A 23,140-nucleotide genomic window follows, 5' to 3' on the forward strand; every position below is an offset into this window, starting at 1 on the left:
AGTGAGGAAATGTTCTGAAATTTTTGGTGATGGTTGCACAACTTTGTGAATATATGAGAAACCAATGAATGGTGTGTGATTTATATCTAAAAAAAAAAAGGGAGGAGAGGAAATGAAAGTTGAAATCACGAGTGTGTAAAAAAAGTAATAATTTGAAAGGACACAACCAAACTCCAAACAGTGGCTACCTCTTTAGAATACAGATTACGTACTTCTGGAAAAAACTTCTTTTTTTTTTTTTAACAACAAGGTTGTAAAACTTAGGTATCTTTAATTTTATTTACTCATTTTATTTTTGGCTGCATTGGGTCTTTGTCCCTGTGAGGGTTTCTCTCTAGTTGCAGTGAGAAGGGGCTACTCTCTAGTTCTGGTGCTCGGGCTTCTCATTACAGTTGCTTCTCTTGTTGCAGAGCACGGGCTCTAGAGAACAGGCTCAGTAGTTGTGGCACACGGGCTAAGTTCCTTCGAGGCATGTAGGATCCTCCTAGATCAGAGATCGAACCCATGTCTCTTGCATTGGCAGGCGGATGCTTTACCACTGAGCCACCAGGGAAACCCCAACTTGGGTAATTAAAAAAAAAAAGAAATTAAAAACACAACAGAATAGAGGAAGTGTACTTGTTTATGGCAAAGCAATGCTGATACATTTCAGATTGTTTTCCTGTTGTGCGGAGATCCTGCTCAACCAGTAAGATCACTTCCAGTATTTGCCTTGGCTTTTGTTTTTTTGGCTGCACCACAGGAAGTGGGATCGAAACTGCACCCCCTGCTTTGGAAGCATGGAGTCCCAGTCATAACCAGGGGAGTCCCCTGGGAAAGCTTTGGCAGACAGATTACCCATAATCTACTGCCAAGCAGTTACAATGTGACAAGCTAGCTGTTGATAATGAGATGGTGTTAAATAGCCTTTTTCAAACTGAGTTAAAATCAGCTAAGTCAGACTGATTTCATTAATTCTCTGTACAGCAGTTCCAATTTACAGCTAACCAAATTCTTTCGTTTTGTAACTACAAAAAAAAAATGCACATTTTAAAATTCAAACATCACAGAATTATATAAAGTAACAGAATAAAATCTCTAGAATAACCATGGGCATCACTGACTCAATGAACATGAGTTTAAGCAAACTCCAGGAGAAAGTAGAAGACAAGGAAGCCTGGCATGCTACAGTTCATGGGGTCGCAAAGAGTTGGACACAACTTAGCAATTAAAAAACGACAAAACCATTTGGAGTCATACATTCTTCATGACAAAAAATTATTCTAGTAGTTAAATGCATACAGATTTTATCTGTTTGGAAAAATTATAATTCTCCTCTCACCACAGAGCATCTGTTGTTTAGTTGCTTGGTCATGTTCAACTGACTCTTTGCAACCCCATAAATTGCAGTTCACCAGGCTCCTCTGTCCATGGGATTCTCCAGGCAAGAATATTGGAGTGGGTTGCCATGGCCCTCCTCCAGGAGATCTTCCCAACCCAGGAATTGAACCCACATCTCATGTCTCCTGCATTAGCAGGCGGGTTCTTTACTACTAACGTCACTTGGAAAGCCCAGATATGTATAGCTCTGATTTATTCATTTTGACAGCTATATAATATTCCATTATTTGGATATGCTCACGTGTAGTCTTCCTATTTTTTTTTTAGTCTTCCTTTTCTGATAGATATTGAGTTGCAATGCATCGATAAAAATCCTGGTATATTTTTTTTGTATATTCTTTATAAATTTCCTTATGAAATATCCATAAGAATTAAAGTCATAAGGCATATACATCTTCAAAACCAATACATAATAATACATAATAATAAATTGTCTTTCAGAGGAGTTATGGCAATTCTACCAATTCTCCTTTTCTTTACTTGTCAATATCTCACTTTTTTTTCCTTGATGGTCTTGTCAACTGAAAAGAAAAGAAAAGTGAAAGTCTCTCAGTTGTGTCCAGTGTATAGTCATACAGTCCATGGAATTCTCCAGGCCAGAATACTGGAGTGGGTAGCCTTTCCCTTCTCCAGGGGATCTTCCCAACCCAGGGATTGAACCCAGGTCTCCTGTACTGCAGGCAGATTCTTTACCAGCTGAGCCACAAGAGAAGCCCTCCCCCAAAAGAGAAGTGCACACCATAAAAGCATCAAATTTCAGTTTTATCTGAGACCTTATTGAGAATTATACCCGGGAACTGGCCTCTCAGATAGCTCTGAGGAACTGCTCTCAAGTGGGAAGTGAGGAGCCAGGATATATATGACTTTGGGGCTGGGAAATACAGGTCATCAAGCATACATCTTGGTATATGTGTGCTGAGTTGCTCAGGTTTATCCAACTCTTTGCCACCCCCACGGACTGTAGCCTACCAGGCTTCTCTGTCCATGGAATCTTCCAGGCAAGAATACTGGAGTGAGTTACCATTTCCTACTCCAAGGGATCTTCCAGATCCAGGGATCAAACTCTAGTCTCTTAGTCTCCTGCATTGGCAGGTGGATTCTTTACCACTAGCACCACCTGGGAAGCCCATACATCTTGGTAAAAGATTAGTAATCTAATCACAAAGCCAGAGATCTTAAATTAATGATTTTACTACTTTTCTACATATGAGAAGATGCAAGCATCTGGGGTCATTGACGTTCTTCCTTAGACATACATCTTAATTATCTACATCTGAAACACAGAAAGCTCCACCTATTTTTCTTCTGGAATTCCCTGCACTGTCAGTGGGCAACTGCTGTGGTTTACAACTTAATCCTGTAGAACAGGAATGGTGGGCAACATTGTTTGCATTGTAATGTCTAGGTGTTTTTAAAGTATTTATTTATTCAAAAAGAAATGCAAAAAGGCAAAATGATCATCTCAGGAGGCCTTTCAAATAGCTGAGAAAAGAAGAGAAGTGAAAGGCAAAAGGGAAAAGGAAAGATAAACCTATTTGAATGCAGAGCTCCAAAGAATAGCAAGGAGAGGTAAGAAAGCCTTCCTCAGTGATCACTGCAAAGAAATAGAGGAAAGCAATAGAATGGGAGAGATGAGAGATCTCTTCAAGAAAATTAGAGATACCAAGGGAACATTTCATGCAAAGATTGGCACGACAAAGGACAGAAATGGTATGGACCTAACAGAACCAGAAGATATTAAAAATAGGTGGCAAGAATACACTGCTGCTGCTGCTGCTGCTAAGTCGCTTCAGTCGTGTCTGACTCTGTGCGACCCCAGAGACGGCAGCCCAACAGGCTCCCCCATCCCTGGGATTCTCCAGGCAAGAACACTGGAGTGGGTTGCCATTTCCTTCCCCAATGCATGAAAGGGAAAGTGAAAGTGAAGTCGCTCAGTTGTGTCTGACTCGTAGCAACCCCATGGACTGCAGCCTACCAGGCTCCTCCTTCCATGGGATTTTCCAGGCAAGAGGACTAGAGTGGGCTGCCATTGCCTTCTCCCAAGAATACACAGAACTATACAAAAAAGATCTTCATGACCCAGATAACCACAATGGTGTGATCACGTACCTAGAGCCAGACATCATGAAATGCAAAGTCAAATGGGCTTTAGGAAGCATCACTACAAACAAAGCTAGTGGAGGTGATGGAATTTCAGTTGAGCTATCAAATCCTAGAAGATGATGCTGTGAAAGTGCTGCACTCAATATACCAGCAAATTTGGAAAACTCAGTGGCCACAGGACTGGAGAAGGTCAGTTTTCATTCCAATCCCAAAGAAGAGCAATGCCAAAGAATGCTCAAAATACCATACAATTGCACTCATCTCACACGCTAGTAAAGTAATGCTCAAAATTCTCCAAGCCAGGCTTCAACAGTATGTGAACCATGAACTACCAGAAGTTCAGGCTGGATTTAGAAAAGACAGAGGAACCAGAGATCAAATTGCCAACATCCACTGGATCATCAAAAAAGCAAGAGAGTTCCAGAAAAACATCTACTTCTGCTTTATTGATTACACCAAAGCCCTTGACTGTGTAGATAACAACAAACTGTGGAAAATTCTTAAAGAAAAGGGAATACCAGACCACCTGACCTGCCTCCTGAGAAATCTGTATGCAGGTCAGGAAGCAACAGTTAGAACCTGACATGGAACAACAGACTGGTTTCAAAGTGGGGAAGGAGTACATCAAGGCTGTATATTGTCACCCTGCTTATTTAACTTATATGCAGAGTACATCATGTGAAATGCCAGGCTGGATGAAGCACAAGCTGGAATCAAGATTGCCGGGAGAAATGTCAATAACCTCAGATACGCAGATGACACCACCTGTGTGGAGAAAGTGAAGAGGAACTAAAGAGCCTCTTGATAAAAATGAAAGAGGAGAGTGAAAAGTTGGCTTAAAACTCAACATTCAAAAAACGGAGATCATGGCATCTGGTCTCATCACTTCATGGCAAATAGATGGGGAAACAATGTAAACAGTGACAGACTTTATTTTCTGGGGCTCCAAAATCACTTGTGGATGGTGACTGCAGCCATGAAATTAAAAGATGCTTGCTCTTTGGAAGAAAAGCTATGACCAACCTAGACAGCATATTAAAAAGCAGAGACATTACTTTGCCAACAAAGGTCTGTCTAGTCAAAGCTATGGTTTTTCCAGTAGTCATGTATGGATGTGAGAGTTGGACTATAAAGAAAGCTGAGCACCAAAGAATTGATGCTTTTGAACTGTGGTGTGTGAAGACTCATGAGAATCCCTTGGACTGCAAGGAGATCCAATCAGTCCATCCTAAAGGAAATCAGTCCTGAATATTCATTGGAAGGACTGATGCTGAAGCTGAAGCTCCACTACTTTGGCCACCTGATACGAAGAACTGACTCTTTGGAAAAGACCCTGATGCTGGGAAAGGTTGAAGGCAGGAGGAGAAGGGGATGACAGAGAATGAGATGGTTGAATGGCATCACCAACTCAATGGACATGAGTTTGAGCAAGCTCCAGGAGTTGGTGATGGACAGGGAGGCCTGGCATGTTGCAGTCCATGGGGTCACAAAGATTCAGACACGACTGAGTGACTGAACTGAACTGATAATTCAGAAACAGCCAGATGGAAAAGATGAAGAGGGCACGGTGTAAGGAAAGAACTTCCTTGTCCTCTCCAGGCATCACCCTCTCCCAGCACCTCCACCTGTTCACCAACGCAGAAGCTCCTCGTACCTAGATTTTGTGGCAGTCCCCTAACTAACTGGTCCTGCTTCTAACCTCGCCTCTGCTACAGCCAAAGGGGTCCTTTGAAAATATGTCAGAGACTTCCCTGGCAATCCAGTGGTTAAGACTTCAGGCTTCCACTGCAGGGGACACAGGTTTTATCCCTGGTTGAGGAACTAGGATCCCACATGGCATGTGACTCAGCCAAAAATAAATAGATAAAAATAAAAGATCACGTCACTCTCTTGCTCAAAACCCTCCAACGACTTCTCATTTCACTCAAAATACCAGCCAAAGTTCTCACCATTGCCCATGCAGCTTTAATCCATCAGATATCTCATCACTTGTTTGAGCTTGCCCCCCTCAAAGCTCACTCGTTTACAGCCTCTCTGCTCTCCCTGCTCTTTGATCACGCTTCACCTCTGGACACTTGTTCTCTTGCAGACTCCTTGCCTCATCTCCTTGAGGTCCTTGTTCCTTAGCACTAACAAACTACTTCTACTACCTAATTCCCTTAGCCGTCCAATTGATGGTCCATCTTCCCTGTGCTGTGCTGTTCTTAGTCGCTCAGTCATGTCCGATTCTTTGCAACCCTATGGGCTGTAGCCCGCCAGTCTCCTCTGTCCTTGGGGGATTCTCCAGGCAAGAATAGTGGAGTGGGTTGCCATGCCCTCCTCCAAGGGATCTTCCAGACCCAGGGATCAAACCCTTGGGTCTCCTGCATTGGATTTTTTTTACCACTAGTGCCACCTGGGAAGCCCTCACTGCTGTGTGCCCAGTACCTAAAACACTACTTGGAGCAGAGTGAATAAGTATTGAATCAGTAAGTATTTACTAAATGAATGAATGCTTGGAGCTACCCTTGTCTTTAAGGATAGTTAAGCTGCTTTTGCTTTCCAGGGTCTAGGCTCTTAAGAAGCAAAAATCTGTATCATCCTAAAGGAAGAGGTTGAAGGAGTTTAAAGAAGAGGGCTGAGTTCCTAGAACCAGGAATTTATTTAATGGCTGTATAACATGAACTAATACACTGGTGGCAGGTAAGCAATCCATTGGATTCTGCCAGAATGTGAACTGGGGAACAGAGAGAGGATTGGCCAGTTATAAGTGAGGAGGAGAGGTCAGTGCAAACATGCAGAGAAATAGGCATCATGAGAGATAGAAATATGAACTCCATGAGCCAGGCACAGCAATAACTTGGAAGGCGGCATCCACTCCTAACGGCCTCTCTAGTCCCAGTTCACTCAGACTCTCACACTGAGTCTTTTCTCTCCTCTGACTTTTTTTTAATTAATTAATTTGGCTGTGCTGGGTCTTAGTTGCAGCATGCAGGATCTAATAATGGTTCCCTGACCAGGGATTGAACCCGAGCCCCCTGCATTGGGAGCATGGACTCTTACGCAGTGGACCAGAAGAGAAGTCCCTTTCCTGTGGCTCTTGAATGGATAAAATATTGACTAAGCAAGGTTGTGGCAGCAGGGAAACTCCCAGCAGGGACCAGCAGGCCTCTGGTTGATGTAGCTGGCAACAGGAAGGGGTTGAGGCCTCCCTGCCACACCCACCAACTGCCTCGAAACCCAGGACAAATCAGGGCAGAGTTCTTTTATATTCACACAGCAGATGCCACCGGCTGCCATTGGCTGCTATTTCCCAGCTGCGGGCTCCCCACCCACAACATCCTCCTGGGTGTCTTGACACAAGCTGCTGTGGTCAGGATGGTTCTGACACAAATATCTGGGTCACCACGAGTTTCCTTCCTCTTCTTCCCAGCTGCCAGGAGGTTAGAAGCTAGAACTCCCCAGAGAAGGAGACAGAGCCTCAGGGGAGAGGAGTTTGCTAAGTCCATCACCCTCTTCCAAGGCCCTTATGATGTCATGGCTAGGTGGACCACGCATTCTCAAGTTCTAGAAACTCAACTTGGGTTTTCCCTCTACCTGGAGGGAGGGCCGAGCGGAACATACCACAGGTAGGGATCTGCTAAAGATGGCACCCCTTGGGCATTCACCTGCAATCCATGGACCCCCGTGGTCTCTGGGTGACCTCACTTCAATGGCTCCATTCCCAATCTCTAGATGCAGCGTTGATTTTTGGGGGGGGCGTATTGATTTTTGTGGCCAAAAACTAATATAGTTCAGGGCCGGTGATCTGGGACTCAGTTGGGGACCCTACTGTCTTGCCATGTTGTGCCGATCAATCACTTTACCTCTCTGGGCCTCGGTTCCTTCTTCTGAACATAGCTCAGAGGACAGGTCTCAACCTCTGTGAGTTCAAATAGGATCATATTCATCTTTATCCTCCCATGCTGTTGCTTTCTGACTCCCACCTGCTAGTACAAGGTCTCCAGCTTCCTGCAAGTCTTCTGTGCTATTTCAGAAGGCCTCACATACCAGTCCCTGGTGTGTGAGCTGTTCCAGGCTTCCTACCTCAGCTTCTAGAGTCTAGACCTGAGGCTATTAGCTCCGAGTCCTTCAAATGCCAGAGTTGATGCCATGGGGTGATAGAGTTGGGGGGAAGTCTCTATCTACTCTGAGTTTACATCATGGAAGAGGTGTCCCCAGCCTCCACCACTTGGGCTCCAGTGCTTTCAGCTGGTGAAGCAGTTCTTTCAGGTTTTACTTACTCTCATTTCTCAACTTCTCTTGCTCTTGAACCCTAAGTTATGCTCAGGGGGCCGAGCCAGATATACTTAGATAGTAGCCACTGTGTATAGGAAAGATCTCAACTCCCCTCTGGCAACTTGATTCCTGGGTCAAGTTCATGAGTCTCCCCCACCTTCAGGAAACTTCTCTACTCTCTCTTGAAAAGGTTTTCTGTAGGGTTACCTCGAAAGTTCTCTGGGCATGCCCAGTCATTCTTGAACTCCCAAAGTGGCCACAACCCAAGTTTGGCCTGCTTTATGTACACTGAGGCTATCAGTAATGTCACCCTGTTTGATTTGTTACAGCAAAGAAAGTGACTCCCTACTGTCTCTCTACCTCTGTGGGAAAAAACAGAAAACATTTCCCATCTTCTGATTAGAAGGCTTGAGTCCATCTAGAAAACAGGTCAGGGGAATTCCCTGGTGGTTCAGTGGCTAGGACTCTGTGCTTTCACTGCTGTGGGTCAGGGTTTGATCCCTGATCAGGGAACTCAGGTCCCACAAGCCATGCTGTTTTGCCAGAAAGAAAGGAGGGAGGGAGGGAGGAAAGAAAGGAAGGAAGAGAAAGCAGGTCAAACAAAAAACAGAATCTGGAAGACTGGTTATTGTACAAGTGTTTGCACCATATGAAGTGTTTGGGGGGATATTTAAGTGATCAGGGAGGCCTCCTCTCAGGTCTCATCACCTATCAGACTGTCCTCACCCTCTCTGCCACCCCTCTTCCAGAGGAATATTCCTGAAACTCCTTTAGGAACTATGGATAACTCCCTTCAAGGCCTTGGTTGACTCCCTATGAAAGAAGGTCTTGGCCAAATCTCACATTGTGGCAAATACCAGGAGCCATTTGAACTGGCTAAAATTAAAAGAATAAATCTGTTTAAAGAATATCACAGAGCCCTCAGGGTGACCTCAAAACAACTGAGTCAAAAAAAAAAAACCTGAGTCTTCTAGGTGGCTGGAGTGGGCACCCCATCTCCCCCCGTCCTTCGCTTCATCTCTGCAGGCCACCTTTCTCTACCTCTTCAACAAAGCTCAAAAATGGTTGCCCTTTATTATTTTTTAAATATTTATTTATTTGGCTGACCCAATCCTAGTTGTGGCATGCAGGATCTTTAGTTGTGGCATGCAAACTTTTAGTTGCAGCTTGTGGGATGTAGTTCCATGACCAGGGCCCCTGCCTTGGGAGCACAGAGTCTTAGCCACTGGACCACCAGGGAAGTCCCAAGTTTGCCCATTATTGACAACCTCATCCCAAATGAAAAGACCATGGGGCCCAAAATCTCTGAATGTCCACACTCTAGAAAGGGAGACCCTAACTGGGCCAGCTACAGTGCCAATGTCCACTCTACAGCAGCTGAGGCCAAGGGAACAGGGTCACATTCGAAATATAAACCAGCCTATAAACCTGCATCTGGCCACCTCATCCTCAACCCCTGGGAGGGGCAGTAGTACTCAAAGAGAAGTTGTGAGGCTAGGGTAAGGCAGAAAGGTCAAAAGTGCTTTGTTATTTGGGGTAAATTTCAATCTTACAACATAACTTGGCTGAAACTGCTTTAGCCTCATATTCTGCTCTTTCTTCCTCAGTCTCTCATCGGCCCATCCCTTTTGCCTGAAATATGCATTCCCCATCACCACGTGTCAGAATCTTCCCAAGGTGATCTCGAAGGCTTCATGCCAGCTTCTCCACGCCATCCTTTATGACACCTTCTGCTAGAAGTGTAATAAGAAAACTTCTGATTTGAAAGAACTCCTGGATCACCTGATCCAACCTTCCCTCACTTCACATAAATAGGCTATATTTTAACTTCCACCAAATCTTCATCCAGGGGCCACTCGCACACCTCCAGAGATGGTACACACATGACTTCTCAAGGAGACTCACTGTGTCTCCAGCACTGCTGCCTTTAGGAAAATGCTTTCTTGTATTACATGCCAATGTGCCTTCCTGTGACTTCTATTCTTTAATTTTTTTTTTTTTTTTTTTTTGCTGCATGGCATGTGGGATCTCCATTTCCCAACCAAGGACTGAACCTGTGCCCTTTGCATTGGAAGTGCAGTGTCCCAACCACTGAAATGTCAGGGGAGTCTCCCATGCTTTAGACTTGGTTCTGCCCTGGGGAAATGCTTGTGCATGCATTCCTGTGTGCCAAGTCCTTTCAGTCATGTCCGGCTCTTTGCAACCCAATGGACTACAACCCGTCAGGCTTCTCTATCCATGGGATTCTCCAGGCAAGAATACTGGAGTGGGTTGCCATGCCTTTGAGAGAGTCAGTTCCTAGACAGGTTGATAAGACGTCTGGGGTCCCCAGGGAGGAGAAAGGGGTCTGGGGTTCTTGAAATGGAGATAGGGGTCTGGGATTCTCAAGCAAGAGGAAAGGACAAATATCTTTTTCTTCTCCACATTCCTTAGTCTTAGTCACATAAAATAGTTTTTCCTTTAAGCTGGGAACTGATGATTATATAATAAACAACTCTCTTGAAACCCTGTACTAAGGGTTATATAACAACAGTGTATCCTGCTTGAGGACAGTTTCTCCTTCCTGAAAAACTTCTGGCTAATCCTGTTATCTTAAAATGTAAATTGTGGGAGTGGGTCTAGTAAGATCTTTACAACCTTGAGACGTTCTTTTGATTTATTGTCAGTTCAGTTCAGTTCAGTTGCTCAGTCATGTCTGACTCTTTGCAACACTATGGGCTACAGCATGCCAGGCCTCCCTGTCCATCACCAACTTCCGGAGTTTACTCAAACTCATGTCCATTGAGTCGGTGATGCCATCCAACCATCTCATCCTCTGTCATCCCCATCTCCGCCCACCTTCAATCTTTCTCAGCATCAGGGTCTTTTCCAATGAGTCGGTTCTTTGCATTAGGCGGCCAAAATATTGGAATTTCAGCTTCAGCATCAGTCCTTCCAATGAACACCCAGGACTGATCTCCTTTAGGATGGACTCGTTGGATCTCCTTGCAGTCCAAGGGGCTCTCAAGAGTCTTCTCCAACACCACAGTTCAAAAGCATCGATTCTTCAGCTCTCAGCTTTCTTTATAGTCCAACTTTCACATCCATACATGACTACTGGAAAAACCATAGCCTTGACCAGATGGACCTTTGTTGGCAAAGAAATGTCTCTGCTTTTCAATATGGTGCCTAGGTTGGTCATAGCTTTTCTTCCAAAGAGCAAGCATCTTTTAATTTCATGGCTGCAGTCACCATTCACCAGTGATTTTGCAGCCCCAGAAAATAAAGTCTGTCACTGTTTCTATTGTTTCCCCCTCTATTTGCCATGAAGTGATGCGACCGGATGCCATAATCTTAGTTTTCTGAATGTTGAGTTTTAAGCCAACTTCTTCACTCTCTTCTTTCACTTTCATCAAGAGGCTCTTTAGTTCTTTGTTTTCTGCCATAAGGGCAATGTCATCTGCATATCTGAGGTTATTGACATTTCTCCTGGCAATCTTGATTCTAGTTTGTGCTTCATCCAGTCCAGCATTTCTCATGATGTACTCTACATATAAGTTAAATATGCAGGGTGACAATATACACCTTGATATACTCCTTTCCCAATTTGGAACCAGCCTGTTGTTTCATGTCAGGTTCTAACTGTTGCTTCCTGACCTGCATACAGATTTCTCAGGAGGTAGGTCAGGTGGTCTGGTATTCCCTTTTCTTTAAGAATTTTCCACAGTTTGTTGTGACTCACACAGTCAAAGGCTTTGGTATAGTCAATAAAGCAGAAATAGATGTTTTTCTGGAACTCTCTTGCTTTTTCTATGATCCAATGGATGTTGGCAATTTGATTTCTGGTTCCTCTGTCTTTTCTAAATCCAGCTTGAACACCTGGAAGTTCACAGTTCACATACTGTTGAAGCCTGGCTTGGAGAATTGCTTTTTCTATGATCCAATGGATGTTGGCAATTTGATTTCTGGTTCCTCTGTCTTTTCTAAATCCAGCTTGAACACCTGGAAGTTCACAGTTCACATACTGTTGAAACCTGGCTTGGAGAATTTTAAGCATTACTTTACTAGCATGTGAGATGAGTGCAATTGTGTGGTAGCTTGGGCATTCTTTGGCATTGCCTTTCTTTGGGATTGGAATGAAAACTGACCTTTTCCAGTCCTGTGGCCACTGCTGAGTTTTCCAAATTTGCTGGAATATTGAGCGCAGCACTTTCACAGCATCATCTTTTAGGATTTGAAATAGCTCAACTGGAATTCCATCACCTCCACTAGCTTTGTTCATAGTGATGCTTCCCAAGGCCCACTTGACTTCCCATTCCAGGATGTCTGACTCTAGGTGAGTGATCACACCATCATGATTATCTGGGTGATGAAGATCTTTTTTGCATAGTTCTCTGTGTATTCTTGCCACCTCTTAATATCTTCTGCTTCTGTTAGGTCCATACCATTTCTGTCCTTTATTGTGCCCATCTTTGTATGAAATTTTCCCTCTAATTTTCTGGAAGAGATCTCTCATCTTTTTCCATTCTATTGCTTTCCTCTATTTCTTTGCATTGATCACTGAGGAAGGCTGCCTTATCTCTCCTTGCTATTCTTTAACTCTGCATTCAAATGGGTATATTTTTCCTTTTCTACTTTGCCTTTCGCCTCTTTATATAACTCCCTTGCTAACACTAGCGAGGGGGACACTCTCCGCCCCCTTCTGATGTCTATGTCAGAAGCTTTTTCTGTCCCTTTTTATACTTTAATAAAACCCTGCTATACAAAATCTCTTGAGTGATCAAGCCTGGCCCCTGGTCCCGAAGTTAAATCTTCTTCTTCGGAGATCACAAATCCAACACCTTTCACTGCAAGCTGTCATCTTGGGGGCTCGTCCGGTATCTTCAGGACAAGGTAAGAACACTCAGAGCTCTAGCCTCTCTGCTTTTCAGTCTGCACATTTTCTGCTTTACTTTACTAACTCTGTGGTGTGCTTGTGTAAATGAATGACACACCCTGTGTGAAGCAAGTGAAGAGCCCTGCTCTGTGGTTTCATGGTGCCTCGTGATGACTGAAGGCAGTCCCCAAAATGGGAGCCTTGTCAGGGGTTTATACCGACCTGTCAAGGCCAAGAGACACCCAAGGTCCCTGCTAGAGGAGCGGCCAGAGATGGGCAAGGTGTGTGGACTGAACTTTCCTGGTCTCTTTGACCATTTCATAATTACGTGGGGAATTAGAACTACTAACCTAATTTGTCAGATCATAGACTTTCAAGGGAATTGTGATCCATGCTGTTACTATATACTTTTACTTACACCCCATGTACGGAAGCTCTTAGCCTTGCTAGACTAGGCAAGCCTTGCTAGAAAGTTACTAGGAGCACGAATGGAACAACGTGGAACTCTAGCTCCAGCAGCATGTTCAGGAACTAGACAGAACTCGAGCTCCAGGAACGCCTCTCAGGCTAGAGGTTACTCTCTTGGCTGCCTGCCTCAGGGGCCAGCGACCTGAAAATGAGTCTTTGTCATGGCTGTGTCTCCTATCTATGTGGATAGAAGCACTGCTGGTGAGCATGTGGTTTTTGAGGACACAGATCAGGAATTACAGGATCTGGTCAGACTGCAAATGCAATGGGCTTCTTCCTTTGGTAGCGCTTGCTCTTAATGAGCCAGAGGAGATTCTCTGATGGCTTTTCTCTCAATTCCTTAGATATTTCTTTCTGTGTAATCTGTGGAAATGAACTGGAAGGATTGGCCCTAGTAGCTTGAGGACAAAAATCACTTTTTCCTCGCTGACCAACCCTCCACCACCTCTTTTGCTGTCACATATACTGGCATGGTGACACACAGAAGGGACACCTTGGTTGTTGTTCGTCCCTTTATAACTCATCATTTCTACTGCGGCCAGGACTGTACTCAGGAATGTCCATGGGCACACATAAGATGGATGCTTCTCCCTAGTAGTACTAGCTTGGGAAACATTCCGGGAAAGCTACTCTGTTACACTCTGGGTGGCATCAGAGGAAAAGGGGAAATCAAATAAAGGTCTCGGCGGTACGGAACTAAATCAGTCTGGGATGCCATCAGGTCTATCCCTGGGGCATCTCCACCCCACCTCAGTGGTAGAACCAAGAGGGACGAGTAAGATGCCTGCGTTGGTAAGGGACAGACTAAGTCCGACCAGGGAAAGAAAGCTGCGGTGGAGAGTCTGTCTACACCTCCATCTAGAGCAGGAAAGAACACTTCCAGTGGAAAAAAGCCACGACTGTGGATGCCGCTTTGTTCTCTCTTACAGATAGGAGCTAGCAGTTCCAGAACCACTTCTTTAAAATGTATTTTTAAAAACTGGGACCAGTTTGATCCCCAGAGTTTAAAAAAGACACTCCTGATCTTCTTCTGTGATACTGAATGGCCACAGTATCCTTTAGAAGCCAGGGAATGCTGACCTGTTGAAGGATCTCAATTATTACTGTTATACAACTAAACCGGTTCTGTAGAAAACAAGAGAAATGGGTAGAAGTGACATGTGTTGCTGTTTATCTCTCTGCGAGACATGCCAGACTTATGTCCTAATGTTATAGCCACGCGTTCTGGGAAACAAGCTCACTCAGAAGGACGATGCAGATAGTGAAGTGCAGTTTATTACACCGGCGGGCCCAAGGCAGAGTATTCTCTTAGCCAAGGACCCCGACCAGCATTTGTGAAAATCTTTTATACCCCATGTATACGTGTCTGAACCCACCACCCAACTTCCTTGTGACTTACATAAACAAAGGAAAGGTAAATACAATCACAATAACTCCATCATTCTTGTGTTATGTGTTCAAACAGTCAATAACCAATAAGCCTGAGGTTACATTCCAAACAGTCAATAATCAATAAGACTGAGGTTACAGATAAGAATTTATGACTTGTCCGGAGGGGGTCTTATCCTTCTATTGTCATTTCCACAGGCACTAAGCACAGAGTTCAGAGTCCACTAGAGAGGTGGCCGAGCATAATCAGCACGAACAGGCCTAAGATGGAGTCCAGGCCCTATGAATTCCTTCTTCACTAAGGGTGCAGATTTGGGTGTGAAATTTTCAGCTCCTTCCTGTCCTCTTACTTTGCCCCTGTATCAGGGGTTCCCAACTGAATAGGCTGAGAATCAGGGCACCCTTCCAGGAGGGGTTGCCTCAGTCTCGGTAGAAATTCAAACAGTACCAATTGCGGTCGAGACTATCTAGAGAATCCAGAAAAGTACATAGAAGCCTTTACAGGACTAACTTTACTTTATGACCTTACTTGGAAAGATGTAATGTATGTCTTGGGACAGATGCTGACTCCTGACTCAAGAGCTCTAATTCTGAGGGTAGCTACTACTTTTGGAGATGAATGGCTTGAACGTGAGACAAGGGGAGAGAGGGAACATGAAATAGCCCTCCTTGCTACTAGGGACCAAGCAGTTCCTATAACAGAGCCACTTTGTCAGATGTATTCTTGAAGGACTCAAGTGAGCACATGCTAAGACTTTAAACTATGCTAAGTTTGCTGACATAGAACAGGGAGAGAAGGAAACTCCTGATAAACTCCTAGTATAGACTATAGGAGGCTCTTCACAAATTTACTGATGTCGATCTTCAAAGTGCAGAGGGAGGAAAATAGGAAGAAAAAGAGAACCAGGTAAATGACTGAAGCCCCAACAATGGCTGTTAGATCTGCTCTGAAACAGCCTCAGGAAAAACGCCCAGAGGAACCTAGGTGAAAAGGGATGGGCTTGCTATTACTGTGGAAAGGAGGGGCATCTCAAGCGGGATTGCCCTCAGGCATCTAAGCCGCCCTGGCTCCGTGTCCTGTCTGCAAAGGACCTTACTGGAGAAGAGGTTGCTCTCCGAGGTGTAGGCCCCAGGGGTCGGACTCTCAAGACAATTCGTCCCACACAAGCTCCCATCCTAGTAACACCTGAGGAACCCCGGGTATTAATAAATGTGGAGGGCCAATCATTCTTTTCTTTTGGACACTGGGGCGACTTTCTGCTCAATAAAGTCCCTGGTCTGCTTTCCTCCCGATCCACTACCGTAATGCGGCTGTCTGGACGAGCCAAATATTTTTCAATCATTGATTTGAAGGATGCTTTCTAGAGTTAAACCTATATTAGATCATCCTCTACCTATGACTTTAAGACAGTTGAAAGGATTCTTGGGCATTACAGGCTACTGCCACATTTGGATTCCAGGTTACAGGGAACTTGCCTGGCCTTTATATAAACTTATAACTGAGACTCAGCAGGCCCAAACCGACAAGCTGGTTTGGTCTCTAGTTACTCAAAAGGCTTTTAAGGCTCTTCAAATTGTTCTCTTGCAGGCTCCAACTTTGAGCTTGCCCACAGGATCAGAGTTTAGTTTGTTTGTTACTAAAAACAAAGGCTACAGCCACATTGTTTAAGGGTGATTGTTACTATTGTTTTACTAATTCCTAAAGCTCCTAAGTTGACTAATGGGCAAAATCTTACTGTACTGACTTCTGATGACCTCAGTGGGATCTTAAACTCTAAAGTTCAGAGCAACAATGCTCCACCTTTAAAGCTGCTGTAACTCAAGGGGTGTCAAAAGCTCTAGGAATAGAATATCACTTACACTGTTTCTGGAGACCCCAATCTTCAGAAAAATTTGAAAAGGCTAATGACATTATTAAAAGGCACCCATGTAAGATAACTCAGGAAACACAAGACAGCTGGTTTACAGTTCTACCCATAGCTTTAATGAGGGCTTGAACTGCCTGCCCCCCGCAAAGAAAGGACTGTCTCTATGACAGACTGTGCACAGATATTGTCATAGATCCTGAAGCCTTAAAATTAACTATGTGACTCAGCTTTTAGCTTTTCAACAGACATTACCAGGAGGTTAACTCCTGACCCAGCCTTTGAGTCAAACAAGACAGTGTTTGAGCCAGGAACCGAGATGGACCTAAGAATCTATGTGGGCTTGCTTCTGCTGACTCCAAAAGTCCTGAGTCTGCCATTTGACCCTCAAGACAACGCCTTCCTGTCCTGGGCTCATTCCTACGCCACATAATTGCTGGGTCTGCAAAGCACTCCCCTCTTCATCAATTGAAGACTTCCCATGGTAAGTTTCTCCACTTCAAGGAAAGGACTTTCTTCAATTCTGAGAATACCTTCACCAACAACAATCATATGTGACTCCTCTTCTTAATATGATGACATCTAACAATCCTAAGATGGACTGATGCAACTATGGGCATAATGTAACTTTTAATTTTGATTACGTTTTAACTTGGTTTAATGACTATTTTGCTGCACATGAGAAGGTAAATGGGTCTAGATCTGGTGGTTTTCTACTTGATGTTTATCAAATATGGAATGAGGTCATATGGCAAACTCCTAAAATGGGACGCCTACTATCTAATGCTCCCATATGCTGGAAACAAAGAGAGCCATCCCCAGAAGTTAGCCAACAACTTAATTATAATGATTAGAAACAATTGGGATTTTTGCCTCAAGAAATATGCAGTGTAATCATTCCTGTGTTTTCCAATCCCATTTCAGGTCTTCCTTTTGCCTGGCCAGGCACTGATCAGGAGTGGATCCCTCAGTCATGCTGGCTTGCTCCAAACAGGACCTACTGGGTATGTGACTCTTAACTATGGGCGTGGTTCCCCCTGGTTGGATAGGGAGATGCACTATAGGTCTAGCTTTTACTCTTCGCTTCATACTTTCAGAGCTTCCGGAGAAGCCTTACTAATCTGCCACACATTAAAACTCATTGGGCAAGATATGTATTTCACTGGTATGACTATCTGGCTGCAATATTCGTTCCCTCTCTGGGAACTACAGATAAGATGTTATGCTACAAGTGGATGCTCTGACTAACTTTCAGCCCTTAATGATGAACAAATACAAATTAGAAAGGTGGTTTTACAAAACAGATTGCCCTTAGATATTTTAACGGCTGCACAAGGAAGAACTTGTGCCATTATTCATACCCAATATGAGTACTAATGTTACTCACTTTACTGAACACATGAACAAGATGATTCAGGCTATGGATTCTCCTGAAGCCTCAGTCACCTCACTTTGGGAAACATTAACTAGCTCCTCATGGTGGAAAACTATGTTAATCGTAATAATTCTAATGGTTCTCTTTTTACTGTTTGCTCCCTGCATCTTAACTGTATAACTGGATTTGTTTCTAACCATTTGAAAGCTTTTAAGTTACAAATGGTTGTCCAGGCTCCTACGAGTGCCACAACCTCCTCCAACTATTACTTGGGGCCCCTGGATCAGAGACCCTCAATATGAGGATTAGGGGAATATGTTGCCTCAACAATTTAGGGACCACGCCCCTCAACAGCAGGAAGTAGTTATGGAATGAAAACGACACCCCTTTCCCTTGCCAACATAATTCTCCTAAAAGAAAAGGGGGAAATGAGAGAGTCAATTCCTAGGTAGGTTGATAAGAAGTCCGGGGTCCCCAGGAGGAGAAAGGGGTCTAGGGCTCTCGAAGCAGAGATAGGGGTCTGGCATTCTCAAGGAGGGGGAAAGGCCAAGCATCATCTTTTTCTCTACACTCCTTAGTCTTAGTCACATAAAACGTTTTTTTCTTTAAGCCCAGAACTGATGATTACACAACAAACAACTAAGTTTAAACTCTGTACTAAGGATTATGTAACAACAATGTATCCTGCTTGAGGACAGTTTCTCTTTTCTGAAAACCTTCTGATTAATCCTGTTATCTTAAAATGTAAATTGTGGGAGTGGGTCTAGTAAGATCTTTACAACCTTGGGCCATTCTTTTGATTTATTGTAATAACCAATTTAAAAAGTATATAACTCCCTTCCTAACACTATCGAAGGGGGCACTCTCCCTCCCCCTTCTGATGTCTGTGTCAGAAGCTTTCTCTGTCCCTTTTTATACTTTAATAAAACTCTACTATACAAAAGCTCTTGAGTGATCAAGCCTGGTCCCTGGTCTCGAAGTTAAATCTTCTTCTTTGGAGATCAGGAATCTGACCTTTCACCATAAGCTATCACCTTCCTCCAGGGGATCTTCCTGACCCAGGGATCAAACCAAGTCTTCTGGGGCTCCTGACTTGCAGGTGGATTCTTTACCACTGATCCACCGGGCAAGCCCGGGGAAATTCTTAGAACTAGTCTTTTCATTTTCCCACCTGGAAGCCTCTTGAGAAATGTGAACATGGCTCATATCAGCCCTTAGTCTCTTCCTGGTTGAACATCCTCAGTTATACCTAATAGTCACATAAGATCAAGACCCAAGTCCTAAAACCACCGCAGGAGGAACACATGTTTCAACTCTGCTTCTAAAATCTGGTGTCTCAAGGGACTTCCCTGGTGGTCAATGCAGGGGACTTGGGTTTGCTGCCTGGTGGGGAAACTAAGATTGCCATGGCATGGCATGAGGCAATTAAACCCAAGGGCTGCAAGGAGAGAAATACCCTCATGCCACTATGAAGACACGGCCCAGCCAAGAAAAAAAAAAGCTGGTGTCTCAAAATAAATACAACAAGGATATCCAAAGAAATCTTTACATTTAAAAAAAAGGTAGAAAATAAATATCCAACATGAATAAGAATTTGCTTATATCGCTTAAACAAATCCACTTTATAGAATATTGTTCAGCCTTTTACCAAAAAATGGTAGATTTTTAGCGTAGAAAGATTGTCATGATAATGCGAGTAGAAAAAAACAAGTCGCAAAACAGTGTGTATCACATCTATTTGTCTGCTAGGCAGGAAGTCTGTCTTTCTCAGCTTCTCTCTCTCCCATCTCTCTGCCTCTTAAACATTTTGTTTTTTAGTGTGTCTATATATACAAATAGGGGGGAGAATGCTTCCTGAACTCTGCATAGTTATTTCTAAATACTAGAGATGTCCTGTTTCTAGTGTATAGAGGATGAGCTTTGGGGGATCTCACATGATATGATTGATATCTGTAACCTTTTTTATAAAGAGCACATATTACTTTCATAATCAGAAAACAGCGACAGCAATAATAAAGGATTCTCAGTGCTTTGGTGAGCTCCAAATATCACAGTGTTGATCTATTTCCTCCTTCACATTCTTTTTGTTTATTCATTCAGCAAATGCTCTTTTAAGGCCTTCTCTGCATCAGACCTCGTGCTGGGCCTTGGGCTCTCAGCGCTTAGTGAGGTGTGATCCCCATTGTGAGAAGCTCACAGATGTCAGAGAAAACCTACCATGATAAATGCTAGAACAGAGGAAATCACTAGGGGAGGGACTCCCTGAGTCTTGAAGATAATAGCATTTGTTAACCATAGACAGTTTTTGGGTAATCGAGAGCAGCCTGTGCAAAGGCCCAGAGGCAGGAAGGGCTGTGCTGTGTTTTGCTTAACCCTCCACCTACTTCCTCCTAGTCCAAGCCACCACCATCCCTCACTGCCCTCTGTTGCATTCTTCCCCTTCAGACTATCTTTGACCTAGCAGCAGGGTGGTCTTTCAAAAACACAAAGGCAACCGTGTCAACCCCCTGCTCAAAACCAACTCTGTGGCTTCTTCTTGTTACTAGGAGAAAAAAATCCAAAGATCCTCCACCCAGCAGATCCTGCACCCAAGTCATCAGGAAATCTGTTGGTTCTACTTTCAAAAAATGTCCTGACTCCAACCACCTCTCACCATCTTCAGTGTAGCCACTGGTGCAAACCACCATTGTCTCTTCCCTGTATTTTCATAGAAACTTCCTCACTGTCCTTCTGCTTCTACCTCCCAAACCCATCTGCCCTCAGCTTAGCCAGAGTTGTCATGTCAGGCCTCTGGTCTAAACTTCCAACATCTCCTATTTCACCCTGAGCCAAAGCCAAAGGCTTCATAGAGGCCCATGGTTTCTGCACATCAGGCTCTTCACTGCCCCTCTGACGTCACCCCTTCCTGCTCTTCTCTCACCCACCTCTTCTCTCACCCACCTCTTCTCTCACCCACTTGTCACCACTCAGAATAGCTTCCTGCTGTTCCGCCCACCTCAGGCTTGCTCTGGCTCTGGGCCTTTGCTCTGGGGTTTCTCTGTTTGGAATTCTGTGCCCCTAGATGATCACATGACTTCCTCTCTCACCATCTTCAAAGCCGCTCTCCTGATTTCTATCTTTATCTCAGCACCTTCTCTTCCCTGAGTACCGTTATCACTCCCAGTCTCTTTCTCTGCTTGCGTCTCTCTTTTTCTTGTGGCAAGCGTTGACTCAACTAGGGCTTCTCACATTTGCCCCAGATACAGAGATGAAACTTCCTGCCATTTGGGATGATGGTGGGTGGTTAAGAGTGTGATAGCTATGTGGCTGTGGGTGTCATTTCTCAAATTTTCTGAGGCAGGGGCTCTTGCTAGATGTCCCAAGGGGCAAGTTCAGGTGAGGTGGGAATTGGGAACTAGGGTTGAACGTGGCCTGGGTCAGGTCCAAATCAGGGACCAGCAATGAGGACATGGACCTGGGTGTAAGGCCAGAGTAGGGGGGCTCAAGCCAACGGGAAAAGTTTGGAATCTTTGGGATTTGACTAAAGATTAAAAGCTTAAAAGTTAGGTTATATCAATTCTACAAAGGCCTATGAAACCCTGTGTCCTATGCCTGCTACCCTGTGCCCATCTGTCTGACTTCCTCTCCTCTAACTCTCCCCACTCACAATGGAGCAGGCATTCTGGCCTCCTTGTTGTTCCTAGACCACCCCTGGTGCAGTCCTTCCTGCCCCTGGGCCTTTGCACTTGCTGTTCTTTCTTCCTGAAACACTCTCTCCCAGGTATCTGCATTCTTATTCCTCTTTTCATTCAGGTCTTTCTCCTCTTTTCATTCAGGTCTTCCTTCAGGGTCACCTTCTCAGTGAGGCCTTCCCTGGCCACAATCACACAATACACACTCACATACCAGACTTCTTACCCAGCTCTCTCCAGATTTTACTTTTTCTCCTTAATATCTATCCCTAACTAACAAATTACAGATAGAACTGGACATGGAACAACAGACTGGTTCCAAATCAGGAAAGCAGTACATCGAGGCTGTATATTGTCAACCTGCTTATTTAACTTATATGCAGAGTACATCATGCGAGATGCTGGGCTGGATGAAGCACAAGCTGGAATCAAGATTGCAGGGAGAAATATCAATAACCTTAGACATCCAGATGACACCACCCTTATGGCAGAAGGCAAAGAGGAACTAAAGAGCCTCTTGCTGAAAGTGAAAAAGGAGAGTGAAAAAGTTGGCTTAAAACTCAACATTCAGAAAACGAAGATCATGGCATACAGTCCCATCACTTCATGGCAAATAGATGGGGAAACAATGGAAACAGTGAGGGACTTTGTTTTCTGGGGCTCCAAAATCACTTGTGGATGGCGACTGCAGCCATGAAATTAAAAGATGTTTCCTCCTTGGAAGAAAAGTTATGACCAACCTGAAAGAAAGTGAAAGGCGCTCACTTGTGTCTGACTCTTTGTGACCCCATGGACTATACACTCCATGGACTTCTCCAGGCCAGAATACTAGAGTGGGTAGCCTTTCCCTTCTCCAGGCGATCTTCCCGACCCAGGGATCAAACCCAGGTCTCCTTCATCTCAGGCAGATTCTTTAACAGCTAAACCACAAGGAGTCGGACACGACTGAGTAACTAAACTGAACTGCGGCATGTGGGATCTTAGTTCCCTGACCAGGGATCAAACCCAAGACCCCTACAGTGGGGGCACAGAGTCTTAACTCCTGGACCACCGGGGAAGCCCCAATTTAAATTAAAAATTAAAAAAATAAAAAGAGGATCATCCTGTTTATTTCTAGTAAGAAATAAAAGAGTGGTCGGAAAATATCTGGCATATAATAGATGCTTTAGACTCCCCCAGGTTCATTCACAAATATTTATAGAAGACCTCCTTTGTGCACTGATTCTTAGAGATATAGCAGTGAACAGCAATCCATGTCATCAGGCTGTTGAAATGATAATGGAGAGAGAGATAACAATAGATAAGGGCAATCATTTGTTAGTTCAGTTCAGTTCAGTAGCTCAGTCATGTCTGACTCTTTGCGACCCCATGGATTACAGCATGCCAGGCTTCCCAGTCCATCACCAACTCCCAGTGCTTACTCAAACTCATGTCCGTTGAGTCAGTGATGTCATCCAACCATCTCATCCTCTGTCATCCCCTTCTCCTCCTGCCTTCAATCTTTCCCAGCATCAGGGTCTTTTCCGATGAGTTGGTTCTTTGCATTAGGTGGCCAAAGTATTGGAGTTCCAGCTTCAGCATCAGTCCTTCCAGTGAATATTCTGGATCAGTTTCCTTTAGGATGAACTGGTTGGGTCTCCTTGCAGTCCAAGGGATTCTCAAGAGTTTTCTCCAACACCACAGTTCAAAAGAATCAATTCTTCGGCACCCAGCTTTCTTTATAGTCCAACTCTCACATTCCATGACTACTGGAAAAACCATAGCTTTGACTAGACAG

General features: G+C 44.2%; 1 long non-coding RNA gene across 2 annotated transcripts; it reads left to right on the forward strand.

Moving 5' to 3' along the window:
* The first annotated feature begins 6,925 nt into the window (after positions 1 to 6,925).
* On the forward strand, positions 6,926 to 22,456 carry LOC145531225 (uncharacterized). Of its 2 annotated transcripts, XR_014072288.1 has the most exons (5): positions 6,926 to 7,091; positions 12,497 to 12,612; positions 16,548 to 16,801; positions 17,242 to 17,321; positions 21,747 to 22,456. It is a non-coding gene; the product is annotated as an uncharacterized LOC145531225 (long non-coding RNA). The 2 variants fall into 2 exon arrangements; XR_014072289.1 differs by lacking the exon at positions 12,497 to 12,612.
* The last annotated feature ends 684 nt before the right edge of the window (positions 22,457 to 23,140 follow it).

This window comes from Giraffa tippelskirchi, chromosome 13 (assembly GCF_054371585.1).
Source record: "Giraffa tippelskirchi isolate mGirTip1 chromosome 13, T2T-mGirTip1v1.2.pri, whole genome shotgun sequence".
NCBI classification, from domain to species: Eukaryota; Metazoa; Chordata; class Mammalia; order Artiodactyla; family Giraffidae; genus Giraffa; species Giraffa tippelskirchi.